The following is a 14979-nucleotide window of genomic DNA, read 5'->3' as shown; positions in this document are numbered from 1 at the left end:
GAAAAGAAAAAAAAAAAAAAGAAAAAAAAAAAAAGGCATCCATGAGGTTTTTTTTTTTCTCTTTTCTGATGCCCAACTACAATATACATCACTGTTCCAAAATTTTCAAGTTGTATTCTAGATCTTAAATAGTCCATTTTGGCCGAATGATTAGAAGTTCAATCTTAAAGCAAGTTTCTTTCTAAAGTCCCATTTCTTCCGTGACATCACTCTGAACTAAGTGGAATGATTTGGTTGAGTATTTTAGACGTGTCTTAATTGTTCAGTCATTACATTTCGCTCAGAACTTATCCTATCCCATCTCATAAAGATCCAATGCTCTAGAACTGTAGTTTTGCTAAGCATTGCCATTAAGGGAAACCAAGAAAAGGCTGATGAGATCCTGAAATTATTTCTGAATGAAAAGTTTGATTAAAATCTAATGCTCTTGTTTTCACTGTCTCCCTCGCTTTCATTCATCCTAAGTCATTCTTTTAAATGTGTGTAGCCGGGCGGTGGTGGCGCACGCCTTTAATCCCAGCACTCAGGAGGCAGAGGCAGGTGGATCTCTGTGAGTTCGAGGCCAGCCTGGTCTACAAGAGCTAGTGCCAGGACAGGCTCCAAAGGTACAGAGAAACCCTGTCTCGGAAAAACTTATATATATCCTTTTATATGAAAGGATAAGATTTTTTATCTTTTACCTTGTTCATTATTTCAAATTTTCTGATTATTTTTATTGTGATTTTGGTGATATTGAAATGAGTTTTTAGGCATACAGATACACATTAGAAGATTATAGTGTATAATAATCTCTCATTGTATCTCTCTCAAAACCCCAGAAATCCTTCTGCATCAGGAAAAGGTCAACCTCCTGTCACTTCCACCTCCTCTTCAATCTTCTTCCTTTTAAAGTTCAGTCATTCCTGAGGCCAATCTCCTCTGTCACAAAACCGCATAGACTTTAGTGAACACAGAGATCAAAGCCAGAATGGTTACACAAAAATAAAGTAGGCCCAGGAAGCAAGAGACCAGAAAAGATATGAATCTGGAGTATTACATTAAATAGAAATCTGAGGAAAATAAAAATAATGTCAACTCTCTATAACTAAGTTAATGAAGTGATGGTTCAAAAGAAATATGCTTGAGTTTCTGATTCTGTTTTATGTCATATCTTTTGAGCAACTATGCTGCCTTTAAATGTCATATTCTTGCTGGAAATTTCCTTTAAATTAAAAGGTACAAATATTCCTTAATTTTTTTAGAAGTACTGATTTTCATGGTTAGTAATATGACATCACAATGATGAACCCTGTGATTTATATGGCCACGTTAGAGCTTCCTTTTTGTTTGTTTGTTCCATTGTTTTTTAAAGCTAAGACTTAGCCAAGTCTTCTGTGTGAAATCCAATACTTATCACATAATCTAGGCAATAACCCTCTATGATAAAGCCATATTCTTGAAGTCCTATTGTGAAACCCAAACAATGAAGAAACCAAAACACTAGGGGAAAACCGGGTGTGGTGGCACACACCTGTTACTTTAACACTCAAAATATAGGAACAGGTGGATCTGAAGTTTAAGGTCCTCCTTGGCTACATCAGCACACAGTTCAAAGTCAGCCTGGGATACCCAGACCCTGTCAGAAAGAGAGAGAGACACAGAGAGAGAGAGAGACACAGAGAGAGAGAGAGAGAGAGAGAGACAGACAGACAGGCAGACAGACAGACAGACAGACAGACAGACAGATGAAGCGGACTGAGAGACAGAGAGAGAGGGAGATAGAAAGGAAGTAGAAAGATTTCTTGGATTCAGGAAAGCCTTACTTTTCTAAAGCTTTATTCTATTTTTAAATTGTATTATTATTTATTTTATGTGTGTGGGTGTTTTTCCTGCCTGTATGTTGTGCACTATGGCAGGCCTGGTGCCCTTGGAGGCTAGAAGAAGGCACCAGACCCCCTTGGGACTAGCATTACAGATAATTGTGAGTCATCACATGGATGCTGGGAATCGAACCTGAGCCTTCTGAAAGAGCAACCAGGCCTCTTAACTGCCGTGCAATCTTTTTATTCCTAAAACCTTATGGATAAGTAAAGTTCTTGTTTGTTGAAGACGAGTTATGGACTGGAAAGAAAACTGTAAGCAAAAATCACTTGTCGTGCAAGTGAGGACCTGGAGTTGGAGTCACAGAACCGTATAAAGCTGTACATAGTAGCACACCTCTGAAATCCCAGCGGCACTAAGAGAGAGGAGAGGCGAGACAGGCGACTCCCTGGAAGCTCAAGCGACAGCTGTATGTATGCAACCTGATGTATGCCACTCAGAACCTAGTGAAGGGTGAGGATCCTCTGACCTCGACACAAGCTGAATGCACACACACACATACACACACCGACATGCTTACATACAAGTTTAAAATAAATACAAAGAGTTTTTTTTAAAAAAAAAAAAGTCACAGTTGTGTGATATGAAATTTAAAACTCCAGAAAGGGAATCCATTAGTGCTCATATCCAACCTGCCTCTCTCAAGCGCTGACAGTTAGCCACAGGCTTTCCGTCTTTTCCTGTTTTCCCGGGAGGGACACTTCAGTCTTGCCATCCTGGAAGACACATAGCTCGCTGTTGTATTTGATTCAGAATTTGTTAAGGATGAAAGTGACGCACCCAGTTCCAGTGGATGCAGCTTCTTTTCCTGGAGGGAACTCCCTTATCTTTGCTTGTTCAGGAACCCTCCTCGCACAAAGGAAAGGATTTTTTTTTTTTAAATCCTAGCATTGCTGGGTTTTGACAGAGACCTTTCTCCTGCTGTTATGTTTATAAACTTCCCCAAAGCTATGCTGAGGGTGACTATAGTTTTTTCTAATTTTTCTAATCTATAGTTCAGTCAGAAGCCACTGGGTCAATAAAAAGATAACTAAACAAATTTCCCAATCCCATGCGAATATTGGAATGCTCAGAACTGGATATCAGAGGTGTGATATACAGATCTGTTTTAAAACCCAGGAATAACCCATTCAGTCTGAGAAGGTGGCTGACCCTGTACTTATTACATCACCTCCTAGGACTGAGATACACACACACAACCATATTAATTGCTTTTATTTGTGAAGAGCAAGCAGTGAAATTCCTCTGGCCATGATTATGATAATGAGCACATAAACATCATGAATGCAAAAGCTTGTGAACTTGTGGCCAGTTTTTCTTGGATGTAGATCAATGTAGACATGTGTATCAGTACAAGAACTGTAAATCTTAAACGCCAAAGAGTAACACTGGACTAGGAACAAGGTAACGTCTAATGTTCAGTTTGGGTAAGAATTGTAACCTCGGCACGGTGGCACACATCTGTAACCCGCTGAGTCAGGAGTATTGCAAGGCTAAGACTTGCCCGGCGACATAATGAGTTCAAGTCGAACATTGGCAAAATAGTGAGATCCTGTCTCAAATTAATAATAATAATAATAATAATAATAATAATAATAATAATAACAATAATGGATGTACCTCAATGGTACCGTATTTGCTAGGCATAAAGTCCCGAGTTGAATTTCGAGTACAAAAAAAAACCAAAACAAAACAAACAAAAATATCAGGGGATCAGTAAGGAAAAAAAGACTGGAAAAATAAGTTTTTGTGAGTAATGACTTCAATCTGCACTTTAGGCACAAACGAGGTTGATGACTTCACAAACCAATGAGTCCGTGATTTTCAGGTTGTGGAAGTATACAAAGGCATATGAAATTCAGTTCCTATTATTAAAGAGTTCCCTTAGAACCAGTCATTAGAGGTGATAGGTTTCGTGCAGTTAGGAGAAGTTATAATGCAAGACAGTGATGGACAGGTGCAGCTGGAGTTTAGAGAAGGAACACATCCCTTCCAGATGGATTGACTGGGCTCTAGTTTGTGGAGAATGTGATACATACAAACAAGATGGCTAATGTTTGTCAGGACCCTAGTTTGCCTAATGCCTGCTGCTGTACTCTGCCTGGATACCATGTGAATTCGTGTCATGACCCTGCCCTAGAAGAGTGTGCAAGAGGTCAAGAAAATGCCTCCTAAGCAGATAGATGCTCAAAGAGCAATTATCAGCCTATTTCAAGATGACATTAGCAATGATGGTGACAGAAGGCAGTTCATGGTTAGCTATGCTAATTAGCTACGTAGCAAACAATGGCTTTAGACATTAGCAGAGGAAGTGCTTGCTTCCCTGACCTATCTGCTGCATTCAGCGGAAACCCCGGACTGCTGGCTGCTACCCCCACCTCTGTGGTTTGATCTCATCTCTCAACGCTAGTGTAGTTCAGGGCTCAGATTTGGTTTTCTTAGTCTATAACCAGCTGTGGAGCATCTGATCTGCTTCCATGGCTATAAATCCCAGCTATGTTCTGATGGTTGGCAATCCTCAGCCCTGACATTGACCTGATGTCCTGTTCTATGCATCTGACCCCTACTTGGGGTAGCATAAATCTCTACTTGGTGACTAGAAAGCATCCCTGTTTCAAAGTGATCAGTAGTATTTTCCTTTGAACACGTCTCCCGTCTCCAGTTACATGCATCCCCTGAAGTCCATGTATGGGACTTAATTCTCAACGCAACACGTTGGGAGAAGAAATTCATTACCAGGGGCTCTGCTCTCCCGGTGGGATTAATGCTGTTATGGAAGTGGGATTTACTTAAAAAATAATATAAACCCCTCTTTCATGCATTTTCTTCTTCTCTTCCACTTTTTCTGCATGGGATGACTGAGCAGTGATACCATCACTAGTTTTGAGCCTCTTGACTATGGATTTTCCACGCTCTAGAACTGTAGTACACATATACCTGTTCTTTGTGAATTTCCCAGTTTCCACTGGTCACCTACAGAAGCACACACTGGCCTTGCAGGCTATTTCATCTCAGCAAAATGGCAGCTCCATTCTTCCAGCCACTCAGGCAGCCCCCACCCCAAGAAGATCACTGCAAGCACTTTAATTTTCCGTTATTCATCAAAAAAATCTAGAGTGGGCTTCTTCACTCAGGATTCCTCAAGCCTGACAAGTCCCTGATCTGGTCTTTCTTCACTTCTTTGGCTCCATCCTTCCTCCTTCACTGAGATCCCTCTGCCCAGACCTTCCTCTTTTCTGTGCTATATCGGTCTGTCCAATTGTGAGCGTGTGTCCCAGAGTACATCCAGCGGTCATTGGGTAATTCGGTGGCTTAGCTACAGGACCGGTTTCAAGGCTTGCTGTCTCGCTGTGCTATTGACTCAGCTGATGGGCTGACTTAATTAGCCGCTCAGAATCTAGTTTCTCCGCAAGAAATTTCACACATACAAATCGGCGGTTTTGAGAAACCTGATGAAATAATGACCGGTTTACCCCGAAAGGCTTTGTAATCTAGTAGCCAACTGTCTAAGTAAATGCCATAGTAATTAGAGAATCACCCAAGCACAGCGCTTGCCAGGGCTTCATGCCAATATCCTCTTTCCCTCTCGCTGTGATTTCTGTTCTGTGAGCATCCCCTCCTCTATTTCTTCCTCCCAAGAGCTAGTTCTGTCAACTCGGAATGTCCCCCTGGGGCTCTCCTTCGCACCTCTTTATTTCATGTATCTCCTGTTCTGTTCCTCTCCCAGTACCCTTATTTCTACTGAACCATCATGGGAATTTAAGAGTTTCTGAGGTAATCTCAGAATGTGCTAGTGCATGCGTGCATCTAGGACTCACCTGGAGCTTCTTTAGGAAGGGCATGGGACCAAACATCTGTTAGGCCAAGTTAAATGACACTGCAGTTGAATAGTAATAGTAATGGCTAGGATAAGTGGAAAAAATCCAAGTTGGACTCTATTTGACTCTACGTTTTTTTTTTTTTTTTTGCCAAACTGCTCCAAATAGAAGCACTAAAGCTCTTCTAGGATTAGGTTCCAGAAGCATTTGGTTGGCAACAGCTGTCATGTTTTTCAAAAGCAACATGATTTACTTTCTTTTCTGTTCTACAGGTATTGTGTCTACATCATGTGTATGTATCTGGGACTCTGAAGAGGCACAATTGTGATAATAAAACTAGAAGCCTAAAATAAAAATTGAGATCAGGGTTGTAAGAACTGAACATTAAGAAACTCAGTATTTATTACTCCTTAAAACTTGTTTTTAAAAAGATTAATTAGTTAATGAATTTGGGTCTGCGTGTGTAAACATATGCATATATGTGTGTGGGTATTGCACCCACCTGCACGTGCTGACTGCAGAAGGGTGTTTAGTGTCTGCCTTTACCACTCTCTGCCTGTCCCCTTGAGTAAGGGTTTTTCCCCAAGCCTAGACGCACATATTTTCTTCCTTTTTTTTTCTTTTTTTTTTCTTTCTTTTTTTTTTTTAGACGCACATATTTTCTGTTGTGGTTGTTCAGGTAGTCTGGAAGCTAGCAAGGCCAAAACATCTTCCTGTCTCTGCCCTCCTTGGAGCTGAAGTTACAGGCCTTTGAGGGGCACTCAGATTATCAAGTGTGTGCTGGGATCTGAACTCTAATTCTCATGCTTGCACAGCAAGTGCCCTTAACTGCTGAGCCATCTCTCCGCCCCTCCCCCAGAACTCATCAGATTCCCTGCAAGTAACCTAAACTCAGTCATTATACTTATGAACTGTAGCAGGAGGAAACAATCACGGGAATGAACAAGGACTGATCCAGGAGATCTACTTAAATAGTCAAAACGGCAAATTGACAGAGAAGACCGTGGATGGAATTTTCTTTGGTTTGCCAACCAGCTCCCAAACAAAGAAATGGAGACATTATTAATTATGAACGTTCAGCCTTAACTCGGGCTTGTCCCATTTACTCTTTTAACTTAATTTAACCTGTTTCTATTCACCTGTGTTTTGCCTCAGGGCTTTCTACCTTTCTTTCATTCTGTATGTCCAACTTTTCTGCTTCCTCCAAGTCTATCTGGCTGGTCCCTGGCGTCTCCTTGGCATTTCTTTTTCTTTCTTCCCCAGCCTAAATTCCTCCTACTTACTGTTCTTGCCTGGAAATTCTACCTATACCTTCTCCCTTGCTATTGGTTATTTAGCTTTCTATTAGACCCATCTTAGGCAGGCAAGGTAAAACAGCAACACATCTTTACATAATTAAACAAATTTTGTGCCAGAAGACCACAATGTTTCCATATAATCTTCCTATTCAACAATGTGAATGTGTAATTGATGACAGGAAACAATGTTTATGTGAAGTCTGAAGGATTTAAAAACGCTTATTTGAGCTATATACTTCTTTTGAATAGATATCCACCTGCAGCCCCCTGCCTGCCACTCCACTCCCCCACGCAGATTTCTGAAGAAAATACCTAAAATATCAGTGGTTACTTTTGGGTGAATGATGAGATATTATATTTGCTTTCTTTTGTCTACACATTCTCAGTTTTCTGTAAGACATATGAACAATTTCTAGGCAAATAACAGTTTCAAGAGTTTATTTCCAGGTATTTTTTTACAGTCTTTGGGGAAAAAAATGTTGGAGTGTTTATGAAACCTGAGAATATTTAACTATTCTTCCTTATGACTTGTTTGATTTAAACTGAGTTGCCCATTTTAAGTGTTTGTTATTAAACAGACACTTGCCAAGTGTAAACTAAGGAGGAGACTTGGTTCTGTCAGTAGATTGCCCACATAATACAAGCAGCCAAACTAAGCAACACAGTTTGCCCTTGTAGCCAGATCTAAGTAGGACATTATAAAATATCCAATTAATATGATATTTTGAAGAATCAAATTAAATTTTCAGTTTTTCTTGAGTTACTTTTGACATTTGCTTATTTTATTCCTCAGAGCCAAGGGAATGATAAAAAGAATATCCACAGGCTTCCACAAAAAGTAACTTTTAATTGTAAAAACTCAATTTAAATGATCAAATATTGATCGAACAATTGTGTGCACCCGCAGCACTGTATTAAACATAGTTGGACATTAGAATAACCCAGGACTGCAAATATATTGAGAAAACTCAGTTTTGACAGCAAGACAGAAAGCTAATAATTATACCCTCTAACATTTATAATGTATTAATGAGCTTCAATATAAATATATTATATTTATGCCTCCTATGAATGTGTAATATATATGTGTCTATGCATGTACATCAATATAAACAGAGAATAATACATTCAAGAGTCATGGACAAGCAAAGGAAACAAACAAGGGAGTTAAGACAAACCTATAAAATAAGGAAAATCACTGTAACTTACCAATCTGACAAAACATTGAGATGCACAGTATGTAAGGAACTTTACAAATTCTATAATAAAAATATAATTCAATTCAAATTGGCGAAAGGATAGATAACTATTTCTCAAGGAAGAAATTCAGTTAGTCAACAAACTTATTCAGAAATGCCCAACTTCATTAATGAGGATAGACATGGAAGTTAAAAATACAGTTTGCCAACACCTCACCTCAGTTAGAATGGTATTATCAAAAAGAAGATAAACATCAAGTCAGGAAAGGGGTGTGTCTCATACACTGTTGGTGGCAGTGTGAATTTAATTAGGGCGGCACCGGAAGAGTGACAATGAGATTCCTCAAGAAATTAAACTAGAGCTACCCTATGAGCTATAATTTCTCTCTTGGGCACACATTCAAGGAAAAGGATACTAATAACATTTGCGTGCCTACTTTTGTTGTTGTGTTTTGCACAATAGCTAAGATTTATAATCAACCCCGATGTCCATAAATGGACCAACAGTGTATAACCTAACTTTTCTCAGTGCTGTAGCCAAATATTTGGCAAGAAGCAATGTAAGTGCATTTGTTCTGGCTTATATTTTAGGAAGGGATGGCCGTTGTGTCTGGGAACGCATGGTGGAAAGGGTGTGGATCTGCAGTAGAGAAGCAGGTGTCCAGGAAGTGGCGCCAGGCTATGGAACTTCAAAACCCGCCCCACACTAATCCATTTCCTCCAGCAAAACTCCATTTGCTAAACAGTCCCAGCAGCTGGGGACCAAGTATGAAAGCTTAGGCACCTATGAGGGGCATCCACATTGAAACCACAGCAAATAGGTCAAGAAAATATTTATGCGTATCCAGTTGCTTTATTCAGCCATTAAAAAATAATGTCATCCTCTTATTTGCAAGAAAGTGGGTTAGGATTGGGGATAGAATGTTGGCAGAAATAAATCAGTCACAGTGTGGCCAATTCTCCATGCCCCCTCTTTTAGGTGGACATTGCACGTTCCCTCTCATAGAGAGCATTGTGTGTAGAAAATGCTTACTAGAAGCTGGAAGATTGGGAGCAAGGCTCATAAGAGGATAGATAGTGGGTTCCCATAAGCAATTATGATTAGTAAATTCTAGTTTCAGAGGAACAGCAGTACGGAGGGCGCTGAGTTCACAGGAATGTATTGTATATTGTAACTAGAAGAGTGTAGGCTGAAGTCTCCCAATGCAAAGTTATAAAGAGATGGCAATGTTATGGTCCAATTTAATTCATACATATTCCATGCATATATTGCAATATCGTATTGTGCCCCAAGGGGTGAGGAAGTATAATCATTACCTGTTAGCTCAATTTTTTAAAGTTTTAAGGATATGGAAGTGTTAACTAGTCCAATTTGACCTATACACATTATATGTGGTGTTAACTAGCCCAATTTGACCTATACACACTGCATATGTGTATTAAGTTATTTCATTATTCTATAAGGTTATACAATTAAAATAATTTTTGAAAGATTGATAAAGTTATGAAAGAAAAAGATTAACCCTAACAAATAAGGATAAAATCTTCCTTTAAGGATATAATTTTTGGCTGAGAATTAAAGTTATATTAGACATACTTGGTTATGTGACAAAATAAAATCCAAAGTAGATGAAGTAAACAGAGCCAGTGGGTTTGCAGGGGAAGGATTTCTTGCTTGGCAAGGATAGAGTCAGGGGATAATATGATATTATTAGGTATAACTTTCCTCACTACACGGCCTTCTCTACACCAATGTTCTACCAAAGTTAACTACAAAAACTGGCAGCTACATTGTATCCCTTTCTGATAGCAAAATGCCATAAACAGTGACTTAAATAAGAGAAGTTTGTTTCTCACAGTCCACAGATTTATAAGTCCAGAATTAAGTTACCAGTAGATTCAATGCCTGGTGATGGAGCCCTTCCTAGACATTATAATGCTACATAATAAGAAAATAGGAGTTTCTCCCAGGTCTCTTTAATAAACTTACTAATTCATTCATGGGGTGACCACCCCAATGACAGAGAAATCTCACAAGGACCTTCTAACACTTGTTTTTTTTTTTATTGCTATGACAAAAGACCACAGGGTTGGGTGGGTTTGGAGGTGGGGGAAGCTCTGGGAGGAGTTGGGGGAGGAGAAGGAATGTGATCAAAATACATTGTATAAAATTCTCTAAATAAAAACAAAACATCATAAAGAATGCACTTAGGCTATAGTTTATTATGTTGAATTTTTAAAAACAAAAACCACACAATAAAACCCCAAGGCCAAAAGAAGGAGAATTTATTTTGGCTTTTGATTCCAAAAGATGAGTCCATGGTGGCAGGGAAAACATGCCAGTGTAGGAAGCTAGGATGCTGCATCTTCCACCCACAAACAGAGAACAGAGAGAGAACTGGAGATGAGCTGAGGCTTTAGGCACCTGTGTACTCCTAGTGATGTACTTCTCAGTAAAACTTTGCCTCCTAAGGGTCCAGTAGCCTCTTCCGCCAGCACCAACTGGGGACCAAATGTTCAAATACCTAAGCCTATGGGGATGTTTCTCAGTCAAACCACCACAGAACCCTATCTCCCAATCCAATTATTTTGAATGTAAGATTTGAAGATATGAATTGGGAAGGGGGAAAATTCGAAACATTCAGCCTGTAGCACATACACTTAGAGATACCAGATCGACTGGTCAGCTAGCTAGCATGTGTACCAGAGCAAAAAGAGGGACGTGATTGGAGAATTCCAGCAGGATCAGGTAGTACTAAAGACCTATGGGTCTTGATACTCCTCTTAAATGCAAAAGAAAGGACAGAGAATTGGGCAAAATACCTTGACAAATATAATCCTTACTAAATTTGATTTAACTGGGTAGCGTGTTATGTGAGAACAAGGCATTTTTGAGTACATGAAAGAGCTTGAACCATGATGTAAAAACAGTAAAATCAAGGAATAGATTTCCAGGTACCTGTAGGGTACAAAGTAATTATGTATTAGTTGTTATAATCTTTGAATTATTGTACTTTCATAAATCTATTTTTCTTTACTAAGAACTATATTTGGACATATTTACATATATATCATACACATTTGGTGCAAATTCAACATCTTGACATTTTACTTTATAATTGAAAAACAAAATATCACACATATTTAGGTTCAGAAACATGATATCTTTATATACGCTTACATTATAAAATGGCTACATCACCTCAGCAATATATCTTTGTGTGTGTAAGATTAAAACACTGAAAATGTCTCAACAATTTTTCAGGTATGTATCATAATATAGATGATAAATAATGGATCTCTTGAACTTGCTTCTTCTAAGGAAAACCCTAGCCTCTGGGATAATTTTTCTCTCTATTCTTTAAGTTTGACATTGTTATACTTTCTAAGTAAATCAAGTAGTATTCATGCTGAAAATAATTTATTTTAGTCACTAATTTATTTTATTTATTTATTCATTTGTTTTAACTAATTTATTTTAGCCCAAGTTCATCTGCATTGTCACAAAAAATTTCATTATTTTTTTAAAGACCAGTGGCATACCATTGGGTAAATGCAAACTTTATCTGATTCTCCATTGGATAATGTAGATAGTTTGTATTTCTTAGTTATTGTGAATGATACAAGGAGCATGACATTGCAGTGCTCTGTTTGGCCTTCTGATTTCGGTTCCCTTGGATATAATTTAGAAGTGAGGTCTGGATCACATGACACCTCCACAGGGTTCTCCATGGTGAATAAATCAATTTGCATTCTCACCAAGAGTACATAGGGTTTCCCTTCCTCCATGTCTTTACCAATTCTTGATTTTTGCAAAGTGGTTAGTCAGTTTTCCTAGCACACTACTGAGAGAATCCTTTCATCATTGTTTGTTAAAAATCAATTGACCATAAATGTGTAGGTCTGTTTCTTAGCTCCCTGCTTTGCTTAGTGGAATATGTGTCTAGATTTATGTTGGTACTATACCGGTTTGTTAACTAAAATATCATGGCATAGTTAAACAATCACTGAAATTGCTAAAATGTTAGTAAGAATTTGAAGATGATATAGATAAATGGAAAGATAGAAATATATTTCTGGACAGAAAAATATTGTTCTTAAAATGTCCATACAACACAAAGAAATATTTATCAAAACTCCAAAGATATTTTCTCAGAAATAGAAAAAAAAAGAATGATAAAATTTTTATGAAACTATAAGATATCATGGATAGCCAAAGTACCTTTGAACCATAACGAGCTAATAGAGTTACCACATTACCTGGTTTTAAATCCTTGTAATGGCTTGAATGTGATGTAAACTTTCTATTTGAAGTATATCCCATGATAAACACTTCTGCAAAATAACACATTAAATTGTCAGCATCAACACTCAGCTTTAATTTCTGTTTTATAGATCTGAATAACTATTGATTTGTCTTAGGATAGTGCTTTCTTAAACTTTTGTCAAAAGTAAATTTTAGTTCACTTAAAGTAGAATTTGATTTTAAGCTCTTAGAACATTGCCTGTTCTGAGTAAATGATTAATAAATATATGTGGATGTTTCCATGAATTTATAACAGTAATCATAAAACCATCTATCACTTTTAAAAGCCGATTTGGACCAGATGTTTGTTTGTTCCTTAGCACAGCCGTGCCTGGATGTGAATTCATTTTATGATTCACAGAGTCCCCAAGGGCCCGTGGTGATAGGATTGAAACCAGGCCAATTGATGTTTTAATCCTTTCTGTCCTTCAGGAAGAAATGGAATTAAAAACTAAGTTTCTGTTGTTCAGAGTTTGTTGCACTGAGCTAAGATTATAGATAGAAAGTAGAATTAGATTTTTGCTAAATGGATTTATAATCTAAATTAGATATACAGGATAGTGACCTTGACAAACAAAAGGTAGAAGTGGCAACTTGGTGAAAAGTTAGCAGAAACTGAAGAAGTTCAGAGATGACGGCTAGCTTGTGAGTGGTATTTGCTGATCTTTACGTGGGTGTAGGCCTGCAAGGTCATGGTGCTGGATCTGTCTTAATCTCCGTGTATAACTCCACACATGGCACCTTGCTTTACTCTGTATTTCTTCAAGATGGCTCATATTTCACAGTGCACTTCAAACTGATAAATAATAAAAATATTGCTTGGTTCAATAGTTCTATATGGTTTTGACCAGTTGATAGTAAATTATTAAGTGATAATTTTATACATGTTAGCTAGCATGAGCCAGTAATCGTTATGTGCATCTACACATTTTGTATGATATTGAGTATGCCTTATAAGAGAGAAAACAGAAGCCCCCCAAAGTCCTAGATTTCATGCAAAAGAGCCACACATCTCCTTTCCTCCTCAGTGAATCCTTAATGAAGGGGTATTTCTTGGGGACCCTGGATTAGAGACCTAAAAGCCAGTCCTGACTGTAATCACAATGTAGCAGTTAGTGTAGAGATGTAGATCATTTGTTTAAGCAATGTATTTTTCAGTGCTAGGAGCCAGATTCAGGGCTTCATGTACGTTATGTAAGCACTTCACCACTGAACTACACCTACACTCAGTCCCAATAAACTCAGAATACATAAAAGTAGTTGGAAAAGCTGAGCACCGTGGCACACACCTTTCAGCCCAGCACTCAGGACACAGAGGCAGGAGGATCTCTGTGAGTTCAAGGCCAGTTTGGACCACATAGTGAATTCCAGGATAGCCAGGGCTATGTATAGAAAAAAAGTCTGTCTCAAAACAAAACAACAGCAAAAAAAGTACTTGGGAAAGGCTGCCTAAGGTTAGCCTGAAATATGTAATTGAATGGATTTGATGACAAGTGAGTTTGGGGATTATCTCAAGGACAGTGGTGATGAGATGGGAACAAGGAATTCCTCAGCGATGAATGAGATAAATGTCTGAAGTATAGCTGTGTGGCGTAAGAAATAACCCATGCAGTCATGGTGTTTGGCAAAGGTTCAATGTGAAGTCATCCTTTCAACTTCAGTGACAGAATGTGCTTACCAAAATAACAGGCATGTACGAGATGGAGAACACACTGACTCATGTCCAGAAGAAGACCAATATGCTGCTCACTTCTCTCTGTTCTAACAGACTTTGAGGGCAAAATCTTCAGCCTTCGTCAGAAGAACCCCATCAACTCCTCTCTTGCTGCACATCCATGACCTCAGTCACAATAAACCATGGAAAATGGCACTAATTCCTGGTTTTCTGTTGTATACTAACCTCAGCTGATCCTACACCAATGCAGCTGTATCCTGAATCAGCATAATTTAATTATGACAGAGGAAATACTTTTTAAAATTAGGACCAAATCAGAGTGTTTGCCAGCACACTAAGATTACTGAACACAGTCAGCTAAGCCTGTCTCTACTCATCACTCCCTGTGATCAGATCTCTCGTCCACTACATGTCCGTGGCTGGCATCCTCTTAAATAGCGAGGTGTGGTAATATATGCTTGCAATTTCTCCTACATGTCCTAGGACATAGAAGGTACCTAGGACATATCTGGTGAAAGACGAACAAATAAGATTTCATGATAAACATATATGAGTATAAGAATGATCACACTGAGTTTTGAGAATATGCTTGAGATTATAACATATGGCAAACCCTTAATTAGTATATCTATCTCGAAGGAAAATTTATTTGCCATCAGTTCTGTGGTTTTAAACACAACATCTGTGGTTTAAAACTGCTTTGAAAATAGTTACTTGAAAAAAGATATAGTTTGAGTTCTGCTGTGAAAGCAGTAAAATTTCCTATTTTTATTTTTTGTGTGTGTTTGTGGGTTATGACATATGTATCACGGAGACCAGAAGA

The 14979-nt window shown here is 38.3% G+C and overlaps 1 protein-coding gene across 1 annotated transcript in view; it reads left to right on the top strand.

Moving 5' to 3' along the window:
• Positions 1 to 14979, top strand: part of Arhgef38 (Rho guanine nucleotide exchange factor 38) — an 89526-nt gene that overhangs the window by 30882 nt on the left and 43665 nt on the right. The gene's annotated exons all lie outside the window — the stretch shown is intronic.

This window comes from Microtus ochrogaster, chromosome 21, assembly GCF_000317375.1.
Source record: "Microtus ochrogaster isolate Prairie Vole_2 chromosome 21, MicOch1.0, whole genome shotgun sequence".
NCBI lineage: Eukaryota > Metazoa > Chordata > Mammalia > Rodentia > Cricetidae > Microtus > Microtus ochrogaster.
Note: the sequence above shows the minus strand (reverse complement) of the source record. Positions and strands in the feature narration are given on the sequence as shown.